The sequence below is a fragment of the Pinus tabuliformis genome, chromosome X (genome assembly GCF_031772625.1).
Source record: "Pinus tabuliformis cultivar Carrire ecotype Pingquan chromosome X, CPIR1, whole genome shotgun sequence".
Taxonomy (NCBI): Eukaryota; Viridiplantae; Streptophyta; class Pinopsida; order Pinales; family Pinaceae; genus Pinus; species Pinus tabuliformis.
The window spans coordinates 1103727133-1103737358 of record NC_142308.1 but is presented as its reverse complement, the minus strand read 5'-3'; positions in this window follow the sequence as shown (position 1 = coordinate 1103737358).

Genomic DNA, 10226 nt, shown 5'->3' with positions numbered 1-10226 from the left:
CTACCTCCTTGTTGGCCGATGAATGGATTCGCAGTTCCTGCACTACTAACCCCAGGGTTATTCCAACCTTGGAAAGGATTGCTGCTTTGTCCTATTGAAGAAAAAGGCATGGATCCTACCGTTGGGTTGGAATGTGGGATATGACCACTTCCGAAAGAGAAACCCTGGAATGAAGCCGATCTGCCCATCATGGACGTAGCGGCACTGAACGGAACTGAAGGAATACCCTGTGATTGGGTGCCAAAAAGGAAGGAACCAGTACTGAAAGCATTAGTTTGGGCATTTCCACTCGTAGACGGAATGGAGGTGGACCCCACCAAAGATGTGCTAGCAAACGATCCGAACAAAGAAGCGGAGGGGATGGAAATGGTTCCTCCCCCTTGCACCGATATCGGTGTTTGCATAGTCGCAGCACTCGTAGAAGCCATGCTTCCAGTTGTGATCATAAAAGGTAAGCGCGTAGCGTAACCTGGACTTGCAGGTCTATTCGACGGAGTCCCAACGTATTGCAATACGTCCGGATAACTAGATGGTAGTGGAGAATTTGGAATCACTAATGATTCTGAAATTTCTTCTACCTCTACGTCGTTCTCCGCTTGAAAGCGAACTCGAGAAAGGATTGGAGTATCCCTCTCTTGTTCAGAAGTGCCAGGCCTTGCTTGGCCGCTAATATCCCCGAGAGGAGGATCAATCCCCGATGCGTCAACCGGCGTGGGACGGACCCTACCGGTAATATCTCCTCTGCGCCTTCTAGGAGAAGGCTCTAAACTAGGTGGCGAGAGACCACGAAGTCTTCGAGACCGTCTTGGAGACCGGTCAGCCACTTTGAATTTTTTGTTATGATCTAGCTAAAGACTCAAAAAATTAAAAGCTAAGCCGACTAGGAGCACAGAGCACACACTATAAAGTTCCTAAAGATACAGCCAGTCAAACAACTTTCAAGTATTTCCGCTCCGGGTGATTGAGACCGGACACCAAAATACAAGAAAGTGAATCAAAGGGCCTTCCGAAGATAGTCTGGGATGATGAGGGCCCAGTCCTATCAGCGAAGGTATCAGAGGAAGTTACGCTGACCTCCTAACAACAGCCTGTGCCGGTGCAAGCCCCCAAGCTTCGCAAGGGTGCCCTCCGGAAGTACCGTCGAGAGTGATACAACGTCGACCTCAGGTGCCACGGGATTCCCCTCCGCAGCCACCTATGCAGATCCCTAGGAGAGGCAACTATGGGTACCAACTCGTCGCAGAAGCCAGGCGGAACAGTCTTGAGGTAAGTTCGGACAAGTAGGAGAGGGGGTATCTCTCTTCCCTGTCTTCACAGACCCTCGTGCTTAACTCCCAGATCCGGAGTTTTCCTGGTCTTCCTGACGCTATTGGATTTACTCTCTTTAATCGGACTCTTATGTTTGACGTTTTTTGTGGCCTTGGAGAGTTAACTCTCCACTCACCTAATCCAAGGCCCTAAAATCCTAAACTTGTTGGTGTAATAACTAAAACAAAAAGTTCTAGTGGATTTTAATTAAGCGCTTGATTTTATTGGGCTGTTCTTTAAGTCACAGGGTTATGGAAATGAAACTTGTGGTGTTTTTATGGACGCAAAAGAAATTAATAAAACCTAGCTACATGCACATGCACTTTTGTTTTCGATGAATAGCAACTTCTATGAGGTTCAGAGACACTTGTAATATAAGCAAATTTTCTTTTTCTTTTCAGACCCCACACTCACAAAAACTAACAAAACTAAATATGCCTAAAAAAAAAGATGCAAATCTTACTCTAATGCAAGAACTAAATGTGGATGCACGATTCAAAGACTATTCTGAAAACAAAGAAGGAAAGTTGCTGCTTTACCAAATTTTGTCTTGCCACTGAAATGCTTAGATAGAAGATGATTTGTTACCAATCATTTCGTCCAAACAATAAAAACAAGTTTAAGATAAAAAACAAAGCACTTTCACTTCGCAAAAAAGGAAATCAAATGAGAAGTAAGTTTAAGAAAGCGAAACTCAAAAACTTTCAAAAGATTTTCTTTCAACCAAACCAAAAAGTCTTTTTCAAGGGGAAACTCTCAAAAACTGATACCAAAGATTGATAAACAAGCAATCAAACACTTTTGTGAATTAACACCTTTCAAATGAGTAAAGCTCAACAAAAATAAGTTGTGTTCGAAATCTCTTTTTACAATCGAAAACAGCAATGAAAGTCCAAAATATCAAAAGACAAGTTTCAAGAAAAATGGTAACAAACAAATTTCTCGAAAAGAAGGAGCAAATGGTGTCAAAAATGATTCCGTTAAGCAAACACAAATGTCACGAAAACAAGATGGACACAAAGATTGAAAACAATCTTCCCACTCTGCCGAAACAGAGCGATCAAGATTCTTAGACAGAAATCTTGTGTGTCAAAAATCAATGACGCTTGCAATCAACGAAAAACAAGACTAGCACTCCTTATAACTAGAGAGAGTTCAGAACAAGATGCCCCCTGTCAAACAGGGAACTGTTACTGGAGAAATAACTGCTTGACACTGACCCAAACTACCAGAAAAACATTCAGCAAACAAAAAAAATTATAAATCTTGAAAATAATGTGATATACGTGCCTGCAATTATTTGCAGAATGCGTGTATACGCGACTGAAACTAAGGAAACCTGCGTATACGCGGGTTCACTTAGTGCAACTAGCGTATATACGCTTCTGTAATCCAGAAAAAGAGCGTATCTGAAGTCTTTCAAGAAAAATAAAAAACACAGACTGAAAAACTGGCAAAGCTTGAATTTCAGGAAAATATCAGACAGTCAGAACCAATCAACAGAGGGGCTGAGCCTTGATTGGCTTGAGGACTACCCAAACTAGGAACAACAAGAGTGTTGTCCCCAGCGGAGTCGCCAATTCTGGTTGAAGGGAAAGTACCCCTAGGGTCCTTTGGGCTAAGACTCTACCAGACTGAAAATTGCTTATTTAAAGAAACACACACACACAGCCATCATCTTTACTTTTAAGAAAATTCTAAGGTTTAGGGCACATACCAATGGTCCTACGTTCGAGAAGACCGTTAGGGTGCAAACCCTCCTTGGAGTTCCCTTCTTCTTCCTTTGACCTGCAAGACAAACAAATCAAAGAACACAACAGTACCTGTACAAATACTTATGTATAAATCATCTTCATGCTATAAAGTTAGTTATAAAAGATCTTTAAGTAACCACTTTCACTAGAATTCAACACAAGAATTTCATAAGCATAAAGAAAGATTATTCGGGAACAAAGACGTGTTTCTTTATAAATAAAGGCAAATAAAGTACAGATATCGGAAAGATATCACCTGAACACCTTCAGCAGGCTCCAAGCAAGCTTCCTCCCGGATTCGTTCCAGCCTCAAGCTTTCGACAAGAGCTCCTTCCAAGTCCTACTCCAATGATGATACCAAGGATGAATGATCACCAATACACATGGAAACAAGGGTTTCCTATGCAAGATGGGGGAAGTGCAGACAGCACCAAGGACTTCAGACCTGATCTAAGGGAAAAATCTCAGCATAATAATCTTGCTCTCTTTTCTCTCTCCCCTTGGCCTTCCCATTGATGTCTTTTTATACCCTCTCCAAAGTAGTTTTTTAGTTAGGAGTTGGTTGGGAACAGTTGGGCCACGGGCACTAACAGGTGATCCAGCAGGTAAACCCGCGATCACCGCCCGAAAAAGAGGAAATTATATATTTTTTAAGTGTTTTAATAGATACACGCGGGTTGGGTATGACAGACCCGCGTGTACACGCGTTTAACACAGGGCAAAGTCGCGTATAGGGAATAAAACACTGTTTTTTTAAATTTGTGGACCAGGTCTGGAAGGAGGGGTTGCCCTAGGCCATGAGTGCAGCATCACAAACCATAAGAGTGGGATTTGGAGCTATAACAAGAATGAGGACGCGGAGGACTACCATATCTCACGATTTCATAACTAGAAGATCTAATATTACACAGTTACAGTCGTTTCAAGATCGAGCTCCTAAAATTAAGAAAAAACGAGATGAGGAAGTTTGATGGCAAGGATCCGGTAAAGTGGATACTATAGATGGAGAATTATTTTCAGCTACATGGTGTACCACTGTTACAAAAGGTATGTATTGCATCTAATTATTTAGAACCAAATCAATTTTTATGGTATAAAGGGCTTTGTTCTCGTAAAAAACTTGTTACGTGGTCAATTTTCACGGAGGAAATGATAGCACATTATGAGGATATAAAGAGAAACACATCCTTTAGTCAATTGATAAATCTCAAACAAAAGGGTTCAATGACAGAGCACATTGAGGAATTTCAAAAATTGAATATAAGGGTAAATGATATTCCAGAGAGGCAAAGGATTGATGTCTTCATAGGTACTTTAAAGCATAAAATTCAACATGAGGTTCGTCCTTGGGAACCTAATTCATTGGATAAGGCATTCAGGTGGGCAAGAAAAATTGAAATCGAAATTATGGAAATAAGGAATCCCACCACTCATGACTATAACTATGGAAGTGTTTCTTCTCCTAGCCTTCCACACCCTATAAGGGTAACACCACAACAATAGGAAGAAAAAAGAGAAAAAGGGCTTTGTTACAATTGTGATAGCAAATGAACTAAAGGTCATAAGTATGCTGAGAAGAAATTATTTTACATAAATTATGAAGAGGACGAATAAAAGGATCAAGAAACATCAAAATAAGAGTATATACACAAGGAACCAACCACAAAGAAACAAGAGATGAATCCAACAATATCTTGTAAAACATTGGAAAGAATTACTACTCTTCAAACTCTTAAGATAGAAGGACATATCAAGAAAAAAAATGTTCAAGAAGTGAAAGATCACATCGAGCATCAAGAAATGAATCTGACCATATCTTGTAAAGCATTGGAAGAAATTACCACTCCTCAAACTCTCAAGATAGAAGGACATATTAAGAAGAAAAAAGTTCAAGCAGTGAAATATCACATCAAGCGTCAACAACAAGTTCTCCAACTTTTAAAGGATAATGCCACTTTGGTGCAAAATCGAATGAAACAACAGGTAGATCAACATCGTAGTGAAAAATGTTTTGATGTAGGTGATTGGTTACTTTTACTGCTACATCTCAAGCAAGCTATTTATGAGAAGGAAATGTTGGCAATATTACATGCACTTAATAAATGGCAACCTTACCAAATGGGAACACACTTCAAGGTAAAAATGGATCATGATAGTCTTAAATACTTTTTAGAACAACTATTATATTTAGAAGAACAGAAAAAATGGGTCACAAATATGTTGGGTTATGACTTTGACATCACCTATAGAAAAGGGAAGCAAAATTTTGTTGCAGATGCACTCTCAAGAAAGGATGAGGATGTGGAAGCATAGTTTTATGCTATTTCTATTATCCAACCAGATTTGATAAACGAAGCAAGAGATGAATGGAAGAAGGACGAAGAAGTATGTCCACTCATTCAAAAGTTGTAGAAGATCCCAATTCAAACAATATTGTTAGAACTTGAAGAGGAAGGAAAAATCATATTGGAACCTGGAGCATTCACAGTAAGAAGAACCTGATAGTTACGGAATTGATCAATTTCAGAGTATCTCGTCAAGTGGAAGAAATTACCCGCTAAAGATTCCACATGAGAGGACAAGAATTCTGTACAGAAGCATCAAGAACTACTCAAGCATTGAGGACAACACTTTTTGAAGGAGAGGGGCATGTTAGGTCCCTATACTACTAGTGTAACCCTTTATTGTTATTAGTACAATCCCCTTATTATATTTTTGTGCCCATGTAGTCTCCATATTGTTATTATTATGTGCCATAGAAGCCCACTATTGTTATTATTGTGCCCTTGCATTATTATTGTTATGTCGGCTCTGATTATATTATGACCCCTTAGACTCCTATATGTAGAAAGGAGGTCTTGTCATTTGTATCATCCAAGAATTGTTCATTTGTGTAATGTAAAAGAGGTTACCCCCTCGAAGAGGCCTATTTCTAAGGCACTCATCTATCTTTTCTTTCTTTTTGTAAGTTGGTTTCATAACATTATTGGATAATACAAATGACAAGACCTCCTTTCTATATACATGATTTTAAGGGGTCATAATATAATCAAAATCGACATAACAATAATAATGTAAGGGCACAATGATAACAATAATGGGCTTCTATGGGGCACAATAATAATAATATGGGGACTACATGGGCACAACAATATAATAAGGGGATTGTACTAATAACAATAAGGGGTTACACTAGTAGTATAGGGACCTACCAGGCATGTTATTCATCAATTGAATTCTCTATAAGAAGAAGAATTCGTTTGGATTTTCTTCTCAAGTGGGAGAAGTTTTGGCTATGGTTGGTCGCCTATATTCTGTGTCTATTGTCTCTTTATTGTTTATGCTTTGGTAGTTTCTTGATGAACAACACTATAATATTCTAACTAAATAGAAGATCATAATCTAAAGGAGTACAAAGAATTCATACAAATTTATCATTACAAGAGAAATCACCTAATTTCTATGCCTTAGATTTCTCAATAGAGTCTGCATCATACTTCTCCATATGTGTGATATAACAAATTTCTTCTTTGCACTGTCGCTAATCCATGATCAGAAAGTTTTACCAAACGTATATTTTTCCTTAATTATATGATACCACACAGCATTTACAGACACTTCCCTCCACATGCTTTTTATAATCAAACTTGTTAAAAGTGGATGTATCTATGAAACTCCAACCTCCTTCATCCATTGGCCTTGCAAGTGCTCACCTTCGTACCATATGAATTATGTCTTCTAACTATGTTCTAGACTATAAGAAGCAACCCATGATAGCTTGTATCTTATGGATGATCTCCCTTAGCATTAAATAAAGGTGAATCCAATATATTGAAAATTTTTGTAGCACTGATTTCATCATTACTTCCCTTCCTCCTGTCATTAACCATATGTACTTCCAGCTATCCATTTTTTTGTGAAATATTTCGATTAACCATGACCAATCCTGGTTATAGTATCCTTTCAATTTCATCTTAAACCCAAGGTAGGTGAAACGATCATCCAGTATTGATCACATATGTCCTTTGTTACATTCTCCTCACTATCATCATGTAACAAGATCGATTTGCCTTCATTCATAGACAAAACAGACCCAACTCCAAATGACTTAATGAGGTCTCTAATGGTTCTCCACTCCCCCCTTGGATTCCTCACCTTGTAACATATCATCTACAAACATTAAATGAGAGATGGAAATATTTCTAGTTACTATGATCCCTTTAATAATTCTATTATCCTTTGACACCCTCATTTTTCTACTGAAACAATCAATAACTAAGAGAAAGAGCAATGGAGACATGGCACGTCCCTGTCTAATTCCTCTTTATGCATTGAAAAACTATGAAGGAAAGCCATTAATAATGACAACAAAATTTGTAGTTTTGCAACATGGAAAAATCCATTTAATGTTAAATAGAGACATACCAGATTTTAATAGGACCAAGAAGAGGAATTCCCAATCAATGAAATCATATGCCTTGCTCAAGTCTACCTTTAGAATTCAAGCTATTTTTTTATGTGTTTTAATAGAGTCCATCATCTCTTGGGAAATACAAATTACATATTGTATCTGTCTATCTTCTATGAAACCAAATTGTTCATTTGTAATATGATTTGACAATACCGGCTTCAACGTACTTGCAATCAATTTTTATATCATTTTGTACATCAAGTTGCAGAAAGGTATGGGATGATAACATGCAAAGGTTCTTGGTTCCACTCTTTTGTGGAATAATGCTATGAAAGTCACATTTATGGCCCTCGAGATGAACCCATGAATCCTATATTCTTTAGCTACTGCCAACAAATCTGGGATCATCAAATCAATGCAGTGAATAAAAAGTTCAAACACCCACCCATCTGAGCCCAAACATTTCTCCTTTGCACATTCCTTCAATATCTTAGTCAATTCCTCCCTTGTGATTGGTTGTCCCAATCTGTCATTATCCTTTGATGTGAACATGTTTCAAACTTTGGTTACATCCCCTCTAAGCACCCATAATCCATCAAAATTAGAAATAGATACATTCCCAAAAGTAAAATCATAATCAATATCAGACTAGTTATGGGGATATCTAGCCTCATCGGCGTAACCCAATTCGATGTTGTTACACGATGAAACCTTTTTATATTTAGGGGGTTTCTTCTTCTTGTGTGATATTTTTATATGATTGACCTCCATAATCAAAAGGAATATGGAAAAGGGATCTTTTAATAAAAACGGGAGCCATATTCTCAGATGAGGACAAAATAGTCTACAAATCCTTGTCAAGGGAACATACACTAGGGGACGAGACCATATCCAAAGGACAAAATGGAAACCCAACTACATAGGACGACTTATTGGAAAGTGAGGAGGAATCAACTACATGATGAGTTTGAGGGACAAGATCCTCACATTTGAATTCATTCGTGCAGTCCACAAAGGGATGATGATAATGTGACGGATAATCGGAGGATATGGGAGTGACCATTACCAAAGGCCAAATTGGGATCACCACTTCAAGGGATGACTTGCCATAGGGGCTTGACTTTATTAATTATTATGCTCATTCATAAAGGGGCTTTTAAAATTGTGAAAAATATAGCCAATATATTATGGATGTTGGGGTGGGGAATTTGGGCAGAGGGTTATAAGCTTTGGAGTTATTAAAATGAGTATTTGGTAAAACTAGGGGATATCTACTAAAATAGGCATGGAGTGGTATTAGATATTTAGTAATAAAAAGAAAATGGTAATCTAAATCATGAACACACTAATGGTTGTTTATCTCACCACTTGAAAGGATGTTATGAGTTCAAATAGCCACAGAAGGGAGAATATTAGACACTACCAATACTTTTTTACATCGTTTCAAATTAGATGTCAATGGATAGGACTTTGAGAAGGTTTTATATGAGGGTCAAGAGTTTCAAGGCTTTGATAGTTTATCATAATGGTGGCATGAGGAGGCGTTATCCAATGCAATGTAGCAATAGGAGGTGGATTCAATTGTATATTTGGGTGTGGTGAAGATGCCAAAGGTTGTGAGGTGCATTCTTGTGGCTGTGAGGACAATGACAGTTGTTCTTCACTGACGAAGAGTAGGTTAGACTCCTCTTCTTTGGTGGGAGCTATACAAAATAAGGGGGCACTGGAAAATGCATTTGTGCCTTTCAATGCCATTGTCGACACAATTTTCTCCTCAATGGGTTTTCATGTTGATTAGCTGGTGCTGGAGAAAAATATGATGGAGAGAATCAGGTATGAGGTTCATCAGTGTGAAGGATGTTGTGATTCCATGGGCCCTGTGGTCCTTTTCTCTACTTATATGCTAATATGCGTTGTTAGCTTGCATTGGGATGGCCATGGTTGGGGCTTCACGATCATTTTGGTTCCTATCAAATCTTCTATGAGCTATTCTATGGTGGCTCTATTGGTGGCCTTGTTCCATTTTATTCATGTTTATTCTCAAGGCCCTAATCCTCGTCAAATGGAGCACTTCATTTTATCTTTTGAATGAATAAAATAGGTCCATATTGCCACTTACCACTTTCTATTCCATGAAATCCTTTTAAAGCATGAATTTAATATTCATCCGAGGGTTTGATTATGTTAGCAACCACATGGTATCTCCTCATGCAAAATTTCTTCCAGATATGAAGAAAAGGTCTCGAACAATATGTACATTGAGAAATGTAGTACAAGAAATGACTTGTACATGTTTCAGAAAAACATAAAGAAGACAAGATAGAGAGGTATTGCCCACATTGAACAACTAAGAGAAATAAATTCACAATAACGATGAGCTTACATGTTTTCAATAGGTTGAAATGAAATTGTACAAAGAATAAATAGAATCATATAGATGTCATGGCCATATGGAGCAATACAACAATTGTACAACTTCTACCTTTCTTTTTTGTGTAGATCATATACCTCATTTTGATATGATTATGATGACCGTGCAATTGTTATTATGTAGCTTGTAGAGGTTTCCTTGAGGTATGCAAAGCTGATTTTGAGAAGAAATTACTTATATATCTACAAAGCTCTTTTATTCTTCCATTGCTTAAATTTTCACTTATTGTGTGACTGATGATACAATCTGAAAGTAATTTCTACATTATATTAAATTTAGCAATTTATATATTTAACTAGGATCATTTGGATAATAATCACCT